General features: G+C 46.1%; 1 long non-coding RNA gene across 1 annotated transcript; it reads right to left on the minus strand.

Annotated features, from left to right (window-relative positions):
• Nucleotides 1–409: 409 nt before the first annotated feature.
• Nucleotides 410–11,479, minus strand: LOC129459833 (uncharacterized). Its single transcript, XR_010115331.1, has 8 exons — nucleotides 10,792–11,479; nucleotides 7,992–8,039; nucleotides 7,193–7,340; nucleotides 6,653–6,690; nucleotides 5,848–5,905; nucleotides 1,042–5,334; nucleotides 821–934; nucleotides 410–615 (listed from the first exon to the last, which is right to left on the minus strand). It is a non-coding gene; the product is annotated as an uncharacterized lncRNA (long non-coding RNA).
• Between the last annotated feature and the right edge of the window lie 1,599 nt (nucleotides 11,480–13,078).

Raw genomic sequence — 13,078 nt, forward strand, 5'->3', positions numbered from 1 at the left:
TCAAACATGCAATTTATGGGGTACAACCTAATTCGTCTATATATATATACATATGTTTTTTAAACAGGGAGTCAATAAACACAGGAAACAGCCCCTTGGGAGGGAGATAAGGAAAATAGGCATAATCTGCCCTTAGAAAGACACAGCATTGAAATCCATGCATGTGAGAACTCCAGGGTTCAAGGTAAGACTCGAGGTCAGTCAAGAACAGCCAGCTTCTCACTTATAGCCACAGGATGGCAGCAACACCCACTGCTCCAGCCTGAGCTGGCCAGAGAGAGAACATTCAAGAAAAGCTGGGACTTCCCGGAAGGCCTGAGACCTGCAGGTCCCACACTGAAGTCCAGTGAGGGAGGAAGGTCTGATATGAGGTGAAAAAATACCATAGACGTGTAGTTGAAATGCAACATTTAATAGTTATTAGTCATTGTACTACAGGTAAAAGTAGGTAAAATGACAGAAAATGAGAGGAATGAGCAAGACACCATAGATATGTAATGATAGACAATGACATGATGTGGCGTGTTCACCCACACATGCAGACTTTATATGTTCACATAAACATTTATCTGCATGCATCACCCCATAGAGATGTTTGCACAAACCGCACCGACCCTGTGAAGTCAACGAGGAAATAAAGTAAAAATCAAATAGTTATGGAGAGGGTTGGTCTGTTTAGTGGGACACCCTTCAGAACAGGCACACAGCATCTCCCCTCCCTTCTGAATACCATCCATACCCTGCAGCAGTTGGCAAATCACAGCCTGGGCCACCCTTCCCAGAATGTCACAAACATGGACATGCAGACAACAGAACTCACCAGATACTCAAGTTGGGTGGTGCGGGGCTCTGAAAGACATGCTTCAAGTAAGAGGGACTAGAAAACTCCCCAAGGGAGCAACAGGGATCGGGGATTCCAGGAGGATCCAGGGGCCTGTGCAAAGACCAAGCAGTGAGCAGACATTTGTGTCAGTGATTCGGTGGCATGAACTCAACACCATCTAATACAGCAGCTCACATTTCTGTGTGCATCAGACTCACCTGGGGGGCTTGTTAAATACAGATTGTTGGGTCTCACTCCTAGAGTTTCTGCTTCAGTATTCTGGCGAGCAGACTGTGAATCTGTATTTCCAGCATGATTTTCAGGTGCTACTGATACTGTTGGTCCAAGGACCACACTATGATCTAATTTAGCACCAGGTTAGGGGAGGTACTGAAGAGCAAAGAAGCAACAGAAGAAGGGACCTGAAGCCTGTAGGGGCTTCTCTGTAAACTCCTCAAACATAAAAGCCTTCAAGGCACTGAAAGAGCATTTACAGCATCATGTCTACAAATAGAAGGCACCACGCAGGGAGTGCTCCATCAAGTAGAGAGAAGAGCCCACTGAGTGTCCCTGTCTTAGTCCGTTTGTGTTGCTATAACAGAATGCCACAGACTGGATGATTTATAAGCAAGAGTTCACTTGGTTTATGGTTTTGGACACTGGGAAAGTGAGGGGCCTGCATCTGGTGAAGGTCTTGCTGTGCCGTCCTATGGTGGAAGTGGAAGGGCGAGAGTGACCACATGTGACGGGGGGAGGGGGAAAGAGAGAAAGGGAAGGAAGCCAACCTCATCCTTTTATCAGGAACCCACTCCCAAGATATCCAACCCACTCTACCTTCATCCATTCATGAAGGCAGAGCCTTCATGACCTAATCACCTCTTAAAGGTTCCACTGGTCAACACTGTTGCATTAGGGGTTGAGTTTCCAACACATGAACTTCGGGGAACATATTCAAACCACAGCAGTCCTCATGTAAACCTTCCAGAAAATCTGTGTGCCTGGCACTCTGGAATCCCTCTTTTCCACCCCTTCTCCCTGCAACTCTAACATCGTGTTCCCTCATCATTTTCCATTCGAGCATAGGAAAAAACACAATCACTACATCCATTTCTTATGAACCTCCAACATTAGAATAATTCTATCACTCACACAGAAATTCGTAAAAATAAATTTTCATTTTTGATATGAGCGAATATTAATTTTTTTTTTTTTTTTTTTTTTTTTGAGAAGGAGTTTTGCTCTGTGCCCAGGCTGGAGTGAAGTGGCGAGATCTCAGCTCACTGCAACCTCTGCCCCTGGGTTCATGCGATTCTCCTGCCTCAGCCTCCCAAGTAGCTGGGATTACAGGTGTGCACCACCACAAGCGGCTAATTTTGTATTTTTAATAGAGACGGGGTTTTCCCGTGTTGGCCAGGATGGTCTCGAACCACTGACCTCAGATGATCTGCCCGCCTTGGCCTCTCAAAGTGCTGGGATTACAGGCATGAGCCACTATGCCTGGACCTGAATATGAAATTCTGTATTAGTTTAATGAAATATCTATAATATATAGAAAATAATTACCAAAAATGTTCAGTGATGCAAAGCAACACATACAATGAGATATTACATCCTAAAATATATAGACCTAAATATGTTATTTTAAAAATCAAGCAGAAACATAAGGGGCTCTATACACACCTTTTAAAATAAGCTTTCTGGCCAGGCGCGGTGGCTGATGCCTGTAATCTCACACTTTGGGAGGCAGAGGCGGGCGGATCACCTGAGGTCAGGAGTTCGAGACCAGCCTGGCCAACATGGTGAAACCCCGTCTCTACTAAAAATAATAAAAATTAGCTGGGCATGGTAGTGGGCACCTGTAATCCCAGCTACTCGAGAGGCTGAGGCAGGGAGAACTACTTGAACCTGGGAGGCAGAAGTTGCAGGGATCCAAGACGTGCCATTGTACTCCAGCCTGGGAGACAGAGTGAGACTCTATCTCAAAAAAAATTAATTATAGGCCAGGCACGGTGGCTCACGCCTGCAATCCCAGCACTTTGGGAGGCCACAGCGGGTGGATCACGAGATCAGGAAATCGAGACCATCCTGGCTAACATGGTGAAACCCCATCTCTATGAAAAATACAAAAAACTAGCCAGGCGTGATGGCGGGCGCCTGTAGTCCCAGCTACTCAGGAAGCTGAGGGAGGAGAATGACATGAACCTGGGACGTGGAGCTTGCAGTGAGCAGAGATCGCGCCACTGCACTCCAGCCTGGGCAACAGAGCGAGACTCCGTCTCAAAAAAAATTAAATTAAATTAATTATAATAATAAAATAAGCTTTCTAGGTTGGGCACAGTGGCTCACCCCTGTAATCCCAGCACTTTGGGAAGCTGAGGTGGGCAGATCACTTGAGGTCAGGTGTTCGAGACCAGCTTAGCCAAAATGGCAAAACTCTGTCTCTACTAAAAACACAAAAATTAGCCAGGCGTGGTGGTGCACATCCGTAATCCTGGCTACTCAGGAGGCTGAGGCAGGAGAATCACTTGCATCTGGAAGGCAGAGGTTGTAATGAGCTGAGATCGCACCACTGCACTCCAGTCTGGGTGCCAGAGCAAGACTCCATCTCAAAAAAAAAAAAAAAGGCTTTCTAGTTTAACTCTAGAATTAATTTGAAATTCTGTCAAGAAAGAGGTACTCAAAAAACATGAAAAGTATGTAAGTCACTAATGTAACAAAGAAAACAATCATTCTTGTATTGCAAATAAATACCCAACCAAGACAAAAGGTCACATCACATCTTATGGGAAAAGACTGAAAAGAGGGTGAGAGGAAAACTGTGACCTTGAATGTAAGACAGAAAAAATTCAGGGCAGGATGTTAAGGAATTGGAAATAATTCTCCATATTAAAGGTTCACAAGAGACAGGAAGAGAGGAGAGAGGGACACGATAGTCACAGACTGCAGGGGTGTGGGGTAGATGGGAATAAACGAGGCAGAGAGAGCAGTGGGGATATACATAAAATCACCCTCCAGAGCTGTGCTGTCCAATAAGGCAGTCACTTGCCACATGTGGCTGCTGAGCACTTGAAAGATGGCTAGTCCAACCTGAGAAATGCTGTAAGTGGAAAACACATTTTAAAAAAATTCTGAATACTCAGTATAAAAGAAAGAATGGGCCAGTGTGGTGACTCACATCTGTCATCCCAGCACTTTGGAAGGCCAAAGCGGGAGGACTGCTTGAGCCAGAAGTTTGAGACCAGTCTGGGCAACATAGCAAGACCTCATCTCTTCAGAAAAAAAAAAAATTAGGCCAAGTGCAGTGGCTCACGCCTATAATCCCAGCACTTTGGGAGGCCAAGGTGGGTGGATCACTTGAGCTCTGGGATTCAAGACCAGCACGGACAACATGCCGAAACCCTGTCTTAACAAAAAAATACAGAAATTAGTCAGGCGTGGTGGCACACATTTGTGGCTCCAGCTACTTGGGAGGCTGAGGTGGGAGGATCATTCCGGCCCCGGAGGTTGAGGCTGCAGTGAGCCGAGATTGTGCCACTGCACTCCAGCCTGGCTGACAGAGTGAGACCCTGTCTTTAAAAAAAAAAAAAAATTAGCATGGCACGGTGGTGTGTGCCTGTAGTCCGAACTACTAGGAAGGCTGAGGTAGGAGGATCTCTTGAGCCCAGGAGTCTGAGACTGCAGTGAGCTATGCTGGTGCCACTGCATTCCAGTCTGGGCAACAAAGCAAGACCCTGTCTCAAAAAAAGAAAAGAGACTGTAAAGTATCTCATTAATAATTTTTATTTTGATAAGATGTTGAAGTGATATTTTGGATAATGCTAACATTTTAGGTGAAATAAAACATTAATTTCACCTCTTTCTTTTTAACTTTTCTAAAATGACTACTAGAAAATCTAAAATGACTTATGTGTCTGGCATTGTATTTCTACTGGAAAGCACTGCTCTCGAAAGAGATGGTCTCTAGGGAGGCAGAAACATGAGAACCACAAGAGAGGTGGATGGAGGGAAGCCACAGACACATCTGGTGGGTACCTTCAGGTGCTGACAGCGGGAACCCAGGAGATTCAGGTATGGACAGGCCCCCATCTATGCACAGCAGGAGAGTAACATGGCTGACACTAGGGGTGCTGAGCTGACATACAGAACGATTCAGCTTTATAAACATGTAAAAAACATACCGCTAAGCCACTGACACTCCACAGAACAAATCATAATAGAAATGAAAAAACAGCTGGGTGCAGTGGCTCATGCCTGTAATCCCAGCACTTTGAGAGGCCGAGGCGGGCGGATCACAAGGTCAGGAGATCGAGACCATCCTGGCTAACACGGTGAAACCCTGTTTCTACTAAAAATACAAAAACAAAATTAGCCGGGCATGGTGGTGGGAGCCTGTAGTCCCAGCTACTCCAGGTGCTGAGGTGGGAGAATGGCGTGAACCCGAGAGGCAGAGCTTGCAGTGAGCCGAGATCACCACACTACACTCCAGCCTGGACAACAGAGCGAGACTCCATCTAAAAAAAAGAGAATTAATCATGATAGAAAATATAAAACACTTCTCCATGAACATTAAAGAAAATTCTAACAAACAAAACGTTTGGAATTAGGGTAACTGAAATGGCAGTTTAATCCTCCTGAAGGAATTTTAATTTCTCACTAACAGTACTTTAACGTTAGGGGTAGAAAATTATTTTTTATGGCGTTTCACAAGCATTAAAGTTAAAAATCCAAATCAGGTTTTTCTCTGACAGGAACTCCTCAAAACAGAAGAAGCCTATAGGACTTTAACCTGGAAACTACTCAGGGAATCTGGAATATTCCTTCCGGAGATATCTGCAATTGAAACCTGGCAGTAATTTAAAAAAAACAGACAACTCTTGGGGTGTGGTTGGAGCCTGAGGTCTACAGATGGGTCATTTTATATGCTGAGGTCTGAACGAGATGATTTTAACCCCTTAAAATCATGGAAACAAAAAAAACCAGAATAAATTAGAAGACAACACAGATGAGTGGTTGAAAGGGCCTACTTGCTGTGTTTCCTCTGGTCTTCAGGTCTCTTCACTGCTGCAGGATCCAGACGCAGCTCTAGACCAAGAAATGGGAGGATTTTAGGGTGACTGGTGATTTCTCTATCATCTACAGTTAGTAAACATTCTCCCCAGTTTATGCAAAAAGTAACAAGGCAGGAGAATGGCGTGAACCCGGGAGGCGGAGCTTGCAGTGAGCCGAGAGGGTGCCACTGCACTCCAGCCTGGGCGACAGAGCGAGACTCCGTCTCAAAAAAAAAAAAAAAAGTAACAAAACCATTGCAGATGGCACTGGGTAACACATATACTATCTGCCAAATACCTACCCACAAGCTCAACAATTTTAAACTGTTAGGATCATTGGCTCTAGTCACCATGACATGAGGTCACAACCAAACCATCAAGCACTAAACAGAATGTTTCCACTCCTCATCCACTGTATGGAGGAGCACAGAGCTTACCCACTGGGGCGCTGCATCAGAAGAGTCGCACACGCACCGGGGTGTGCTTTTGAATGGAGCGATCAAACTACCATCCCCACAGCTCCTCTGCTCACAGGCACTGCAGTCTGTGGCCTCATGTCCTTTAGGGGATGCAGTGGGAAGGTAACCCACGTGCCAGTGACACCATCAAGAAAGAGACACTGTGGCACTTTGCCCTGATTTCTCAGGGGCCTTTTCTCTTTTCCCTTTGGGTTGTTTAGACTTCCCTACTGTCCACCTGACCACTCTCGTGCTGCCCAAAACCATAGCTTAAGTCATCAGCTAGGCGTTTCTTCGTGTAACTATTGAAAGGTGAGCCTTACCTGTTTAATCTCTAGAGAAATTTGTTCAAAATCTGGACCTAGAAGAATAAATAAACAAGATTTGCCTGAGTAGGTTTGCCTTCTTCCTTCTTGGGGGAAGTCCTTAAGAAATATCAGCCCCTTGGCCAGGTGCCTGCCTGTAATCTCAGCAATTTGGGAGGCCTACGCGGGTGGATCACCTGAGGTCAGGAGTTCAAGACCAGCCTGGCCAACATGGTGAAACCCCATCTCTACTATAAATATTAAAAAATTAGCTAGGCATGGTGGTGGGCGCCTGTAATCCCGGCTACTCTGGAGGCTGAGGCAAGAGAATTGCCAGAACCCAGGACATGGAGGTTGTAGTGAGCTGACACAGTGCCACAGAACTCCAGCCTGGGAGACAAAGTGAGACTCCGTCTCAAAAAAAAAAAGAAATATCAGCCCATTTGCCCAACAACTCCTTGTGACCCTCCTTCAGGAACACAGGGCAAATCCCCCCCGCCACACCACACACTATAGCACAGGACAGACCCACAGAGAACAAGACCCAAGAGAACCCACCATAATACAAACTCAGGGCGGGGTTTCCACCATCAAATGTTCAAGCTTGCAGTGGGTGAGGGAGGGTGGTGGTTCCTGAGCTCCAGAGTTTCGTGGAGGTGGGAGGCGGGCATCAGGCTTTGAGGAGACGTGTAGGCCCAAATTACATCTGTGCAAACTCACACACAATGAAGATCACACCAGGTCGGGTGAGATGGTTCAGAAATGACAGAAAGCAGAGGGAGAGGCTGAAAATATAGGCTTCTCTGTAAACTGTGAGGACAGTAAATGCCAGCGACACCCCAGAAGTGTTTACAGCCGCATTTCTTCAATCAACAGGGCAAAGTTAGAGCAGCAACAACCAGACAAGAGCCAGGCGCTTCCCCTGGGGCAACTGATGTAAACCTGGAAATCAGCCGCCCTCGGTGTCACCATTTCAGGATGAATCAAATATACAGGGAAGTTCATTGATGGGTTTGGCATCACAAAGCTAATAAATAAAGCCAGAGTCCCAGGCATATACTGAATGTTCATTGACTGAAAATCAACCTCACTGGATAAGCGCAAAGAAACTTTCCACATCCCTTAAGGTATCCTCTCTGGTGGGTATTTGCTCTGTAAATTACATACGACAGAAGAAAAATAAGAAAATGAAAACTCAGGAAAGTAAACACACTTCTAAACTCATGAATAGTAAAATACGGAAATATCCTTGAGAATCTATGAGAGTATCTAAAGAAAATGCAATATAGGAGGGTAAAAAGGCCATTTGGCAAAGCCTACAAAATGAGTTGAAAATACGGTTCACAAGAAAACTTACCTTCCAATGCATCCAAAACAGAAGAACAGCAAAAGAACCTCCTGATTCCTATTGACGTGAGAACAATATCAGCACAAACAGAAGGAAATCAGGCCAAAAGATAAAAAGTTACAGGCCAATTTCTAAACCGCTGTTAGATGTAAAACAAATGAGAAAGTCCTGCCCTAACTAATAAACCAGAGCAAACGCTGTGCATTTCAAACACTGGGGGACATGGGCGGGGTGAGTCTGTTCTGTGCAGGACCCATATGGGGAGAGTCTTTAACCCCTGTTCAAATGAGAAAGTCCTGCCCTAACCAATAAACCAGAGCAAACACTGTGCACTTCAAACACTGGGGGACGTGGGCGGGGTGAGCCTGTTCTGTGCAGGACCCATATGGGGAGAGTCTTTAACCCCTGTTCAAATGAGAAAGTCCTGCCCTAACCAATAAACCAGAGCAAACACTGTGCACTTCAAACACTGGGGGACGTGGGCGGGGTGAGCCTGTTCTGTGCAGGACCCATATGGGAGAGTCTTTAACCCCTCCTCAGACTAATGCCATAAACTACCAAAAACACAATTCATGGAATTTCAAAGGAGACCAATTACTTAGAAATGCAGCCATCAGGATGCTTTAATTTTTTCTGATATATTAATAGGCATGTTGCTGTGGTAGTTTTAAAAAATGGCTCAACATTTCTTGCCACTCCTCCCTTTGAGAGGCAGAATCGATGTCCTGTCTCCCCGATCCTGGGTGGATTTGCAGTGCTACCTCATAAAAGACCACTCAGCATCCGCCCTGGAGCCCTGTGCCACCTAAGAATTCTGACTATCCTGAGGCTGCCAGGCTGTAAGGAAGTCAAGGCCATATGGAAACACTACATGTAGGCACTCAGTCCCAGCTGAGCCCCCTCTTCCAACATCCCAAGCCAGGTATCAGATATGAGGGAACAAGCCTCCAAATGGTTCCAGACCCCAGCTGTTGACTCTTCCGTGCTGAAGCCAGACATCATGGAACAGAGACAAGTGGGCTACCCTTGTGCCCTGTCTGAAATCCTGACTATGAGCATGAGAATCCACATAATAAAATGATTGTTTGAGCCACTAAACTTTGGTGTAATTTCTGACATAGTAATAGTGCCTATAACAGCCACCTTAACATATTAAGTAACAATAGCAAGTAGCAAGTCATCACTGGGAAATGTTATTTGGAATTGTCATTGGGAAGCAGTGACAACCATGAAGGCTATTTGGAGATGCTGTCAGATGACATAAAAACTGCTGTGGTCTCACTGCTAACAATGCCCCGTACCGGAGGGGTCTACAGCCTATATTCAACATGGAAGGAAACACTACATTTTGGCTAGAGGTATGTGAAAATTTACACGGGCCCTTCTCATGGGCCCCTAAACTTGGCTGATGGAACTGCGGGTAATAAACTCAGAACTAGAGGGAGTCAAATGCATCAAGGTTGCTCATGAAAGAGCTGAGGTTACCAACTCAAGTGTAGACAAGAAAAGAGAGAAAGGAAAAAAATGGTAGCTCAGCAGGGAGGGCAGAGGGATAGCCGGTCTTAGTTTCCAGACATGCAGGAAAAGGACACCCATCTGAGTAATGGATTGAGGGTCAGTATTAAGATATGGAGAAATATCAAGGAGAAACATTAGTGGCTAATGCTGGACATTTCCACAGCTCTCACATAACCACAAAAACTTAGCTTAATTTTAGTAACAATGCCAGAAGCAGAGGGGTGCTGAGAATTAAGGATAAGGCCTATGAAGAATGTGGGGGCTGTTTTATAAAGCACCGAATCTTCACACCTCATGAAGATAGAGACCTGGAGCCTATAGATATCTCATTCACACTATGAAATAAATCCTACAAACTAAGAGATCCACCAACTAAAGTTTTAATGGATTTAGGAAGATAGTGTCATTACCATTATATATATATTATATACATTATATTGTATATATACACATATATATGTATATATGTACACATATATATTATGTATATATTTATATTGTGTGTGTATATGTGTATATATATATATATATAATGGTAATGACTAAGGCGGGTGGATCATCTGAGGTCGGGAGTTCGAGACCAGCTTGACCAACATGAAGAAACCCCATCTCTACTAAAAATACAAAATTAGCTGGACGTGGTGGCGCATGCCTATAATCCCAGCTACTCGCGAGGCTGAGGCAGGAGAATCGCTTGAACCCGGGAGGCGGAGGTTGCAGTGAGCAGAGATTGCACCACTGCACTCTAGCCTAGGCAACGAGAGCGAAATTCCGTCTCAAAAAAAAAAAAAAATCAAAGTTGTTTCTTTCACAAAAGTTACTCTACATACGTGCTCCAAAAATAAGATTTCAAAGACATTGGGGAAAATACTACTACTAAGATATCAAAACCAGGAACTTACTTTCTTCAAAACAATTCCAAACTAACTCGCTGTGCCTTTCACAGAAATTTCCCACAAGAAATATGATTTTATAATGCCTGACAAGTTGCTGCTGTTAGGAAAACCACCAAAACTAAACATTGGTTTAATTAGCAACAACAACAAAATGCCATTTTAACTGGCTGTCCTTACCAGCGACAGTCCACTAAAGAATACAACTGGCAAAAAGTGAGGTTTTTTAAAGGTTGGGGTGCTTTATTATAAACATAATATAAACCAGGAATGTATTTTATTTAATAAACCTCAACCTGCCGGTCACTCCCTCCCTTCGAGGCGTTCTGCAACAAAACACCTGCCTAGAAATAAAAGGGCGTTTTACCCCAGTAGGATGAAAAAGCCCCGTTTTTCACCTTTCATCGCGAGACAATACGGGTCAGAGGTCAGGAAATTATGTCAGCACCAATGCGGGCGCCTACGAGTCCGGTGGACTGATGGGGAAGGGCCGGGACGCAGCACGAGTCCCAGTTCCCGCCGTAGCGATGGCCGATTTCCCAGCCGCGGACGCTGAAAGCGAGGACTCCACGCTGATGACCCTCCGGCGTCCCATGTCCGGCGGGCGCTTGGCCGAACAGCCCAAGACTACGGAATCACACTTCCCACTGTGCACCTAGACGCCATCTGCAGACCCAGCATGCGCCGAGCTTCCGGAAACGGTGACCAATGGGAAACGTGATCAGATGTTACTAGGCGGACAGTCCGTTTCCAGGCAACACAGAAGGAAGGGACGCTCTCAGTCACCCTCAAATAGACGGAGCTTTCAGCCAATGGTGTAGGTTTGCTCCAGATTAGCCAATAAGAAGTATTTGGGGCCGGCCGAGCGCGGCGGCTCACGCCGGTAATCCCAGCACTTTGGGAGGCCGAGGCAAGCGGATCAAGAGGTCAAAAGATCGAGACCATCCTGGCTAACACGGTGAAACCCCGTCTCTACTAAAAATACGAAAAATTAGCCGGGCGTGGTGGCGGGCGCCTGTAGTCCCAGCTAGTCGGGAAGCTGAGGCGGCAGAATGGCGTGAACCCGGGAGGCGGAGCTTGCAGTAAGCGGATATCACCCCACTGCACTCCAGCCTGGGCGACAGAGCGAGACTCTGTTTCAAAAAAAAAAAAAAAATAAGTGCTTGGGGCCGACCTGCCTACAAGCACAGCAGAAACTTTCCTGCGCATTTCTGCGCTGGAAGGCTTATCCGCCGCGCCAAACCAAAACTTTGCAATCACGTTTGGTGCTGTTTCCTGCACTTTCTTGGAGATTAGCACCAGGCGCTGGAGACCCTCCCACCTCGCCCATGCCCACCGCCCGGTGAACCTTGTGCACCGCCAGTCTTGTGATCAACAAAGAGGCTAGTAAAGTATAAAAATAAAATAAAGGAAATGTAGCCGGGCGTGGTGGCTTGTGCCTGTAATCCCAGCTACTCCGGAGGCTGATGCAGGAGAATCGCTTGAACCCGGAAGGTAGAGGTTGCAGTGAGCCGAGATCGCGCCGCTGCATTCCAGCTTGGACAGCAAGAGCGAAACTCCGTCTGAACATAATAAAATAAAATAAAGGAAAAGGGGCCGGGCGCGGTGGCTCACGCTTGTAATCCCAGCACTTTGGGAGGCCGAGGCGGGCGGATCACGAGGTCAGGAGATCGAGACCACGGTGAAACCCCGTCTCTACTAAAAATACAAAAAAATTAGCCGGGCGTGGTGGCGGGCGCCTGTAGTCACAGCTACTCGGAGAGGCTGAGGCAGGAGAATGGCGTGAACCCGGGAGGCAGAGCTTGCAGTGAGCCCAGATCGCGCCACTGCACTCCAGCCTGGGTGACAGAGCGAGACTCCGTCTCAAAAAAATAAAAAATAAAAAAAATAATTAAAATAAAATAAAATAAAATAGGCTGGGCGCAGTGGCTCACGCCTGTAATCCCAGCACCTTGGGAAGCCGAGGCGGCTGGAATGCCTGAGCTCAGGAGTTCGAGACCATCCTGGGCAACGTGGTGAAACCCCGTCTCTACTAAAAATACAAAAATTGGCCGGGCGCGGTGGCTCACGCCTGTAATCCAGCACTTTGGGAGGCCGAGTAGGGTGGATCTCCTGAGGTCGGGAGTTCAAGACCATCCTGACCAACGAGGAGAAACCCCGTCTCTACTAAAAATACAAAATTAGCCGGGGTGGTGGAGCATGCCTGTAATCCCAGCTACTTGGGAGGCTGAGGCAGAAGAATCGCTTGAACCCGGGAGACGGAAGTTGCGGTGAGCCAAGATCGTGCCATTGTACTCCAGCCTGGGCAACAAGAGTGAAACTCTGTCTCAAAAAAAAAAAAAAAAAAAAAAAAAAAAAAAAAAAAAAAAAAAATTAGCGGGGCGTGGTGGCCCATGCCTGTAATCCTAGCTATTTGGGAGGCTGAGGCTGGAGAATCACTTGAACCCGGGAGGCGGAGATTGCAGTAAGGGAAACTCTGTCTCTAAATAAATAAGTAAAAAGGAAATGGATAAAGGAAACATTAATGCATGAAATCAAACAAATGCTTTCGCTGACGGGCTCCATCTTTGCAAAACCGAACCTAGGACAATGTGTACGTTTGTAACTAGCAATTCCGGAGGACAGAGCCGGGAGGCAGCATGAACTTGATTTTCTGTAATTTAAGAGTTGTCAGTAAAGTCAGAG

This window comes from Symphalangus syndactylus, chromosome 13, assembly GCF_028878055.3.
Source record: "Symphalangus syndactylus isolate Jambi chromosome 13, NHGRI_mSymSyn1-v2.1_pri, whole genome shotgun sequence".
Taxonomy (NCBI): Eukaryota; Metazoa; Chordata; class Mammalia; order Primates; family Hylobatidae; genus Symphalangus; species Symphalangus syndactylus.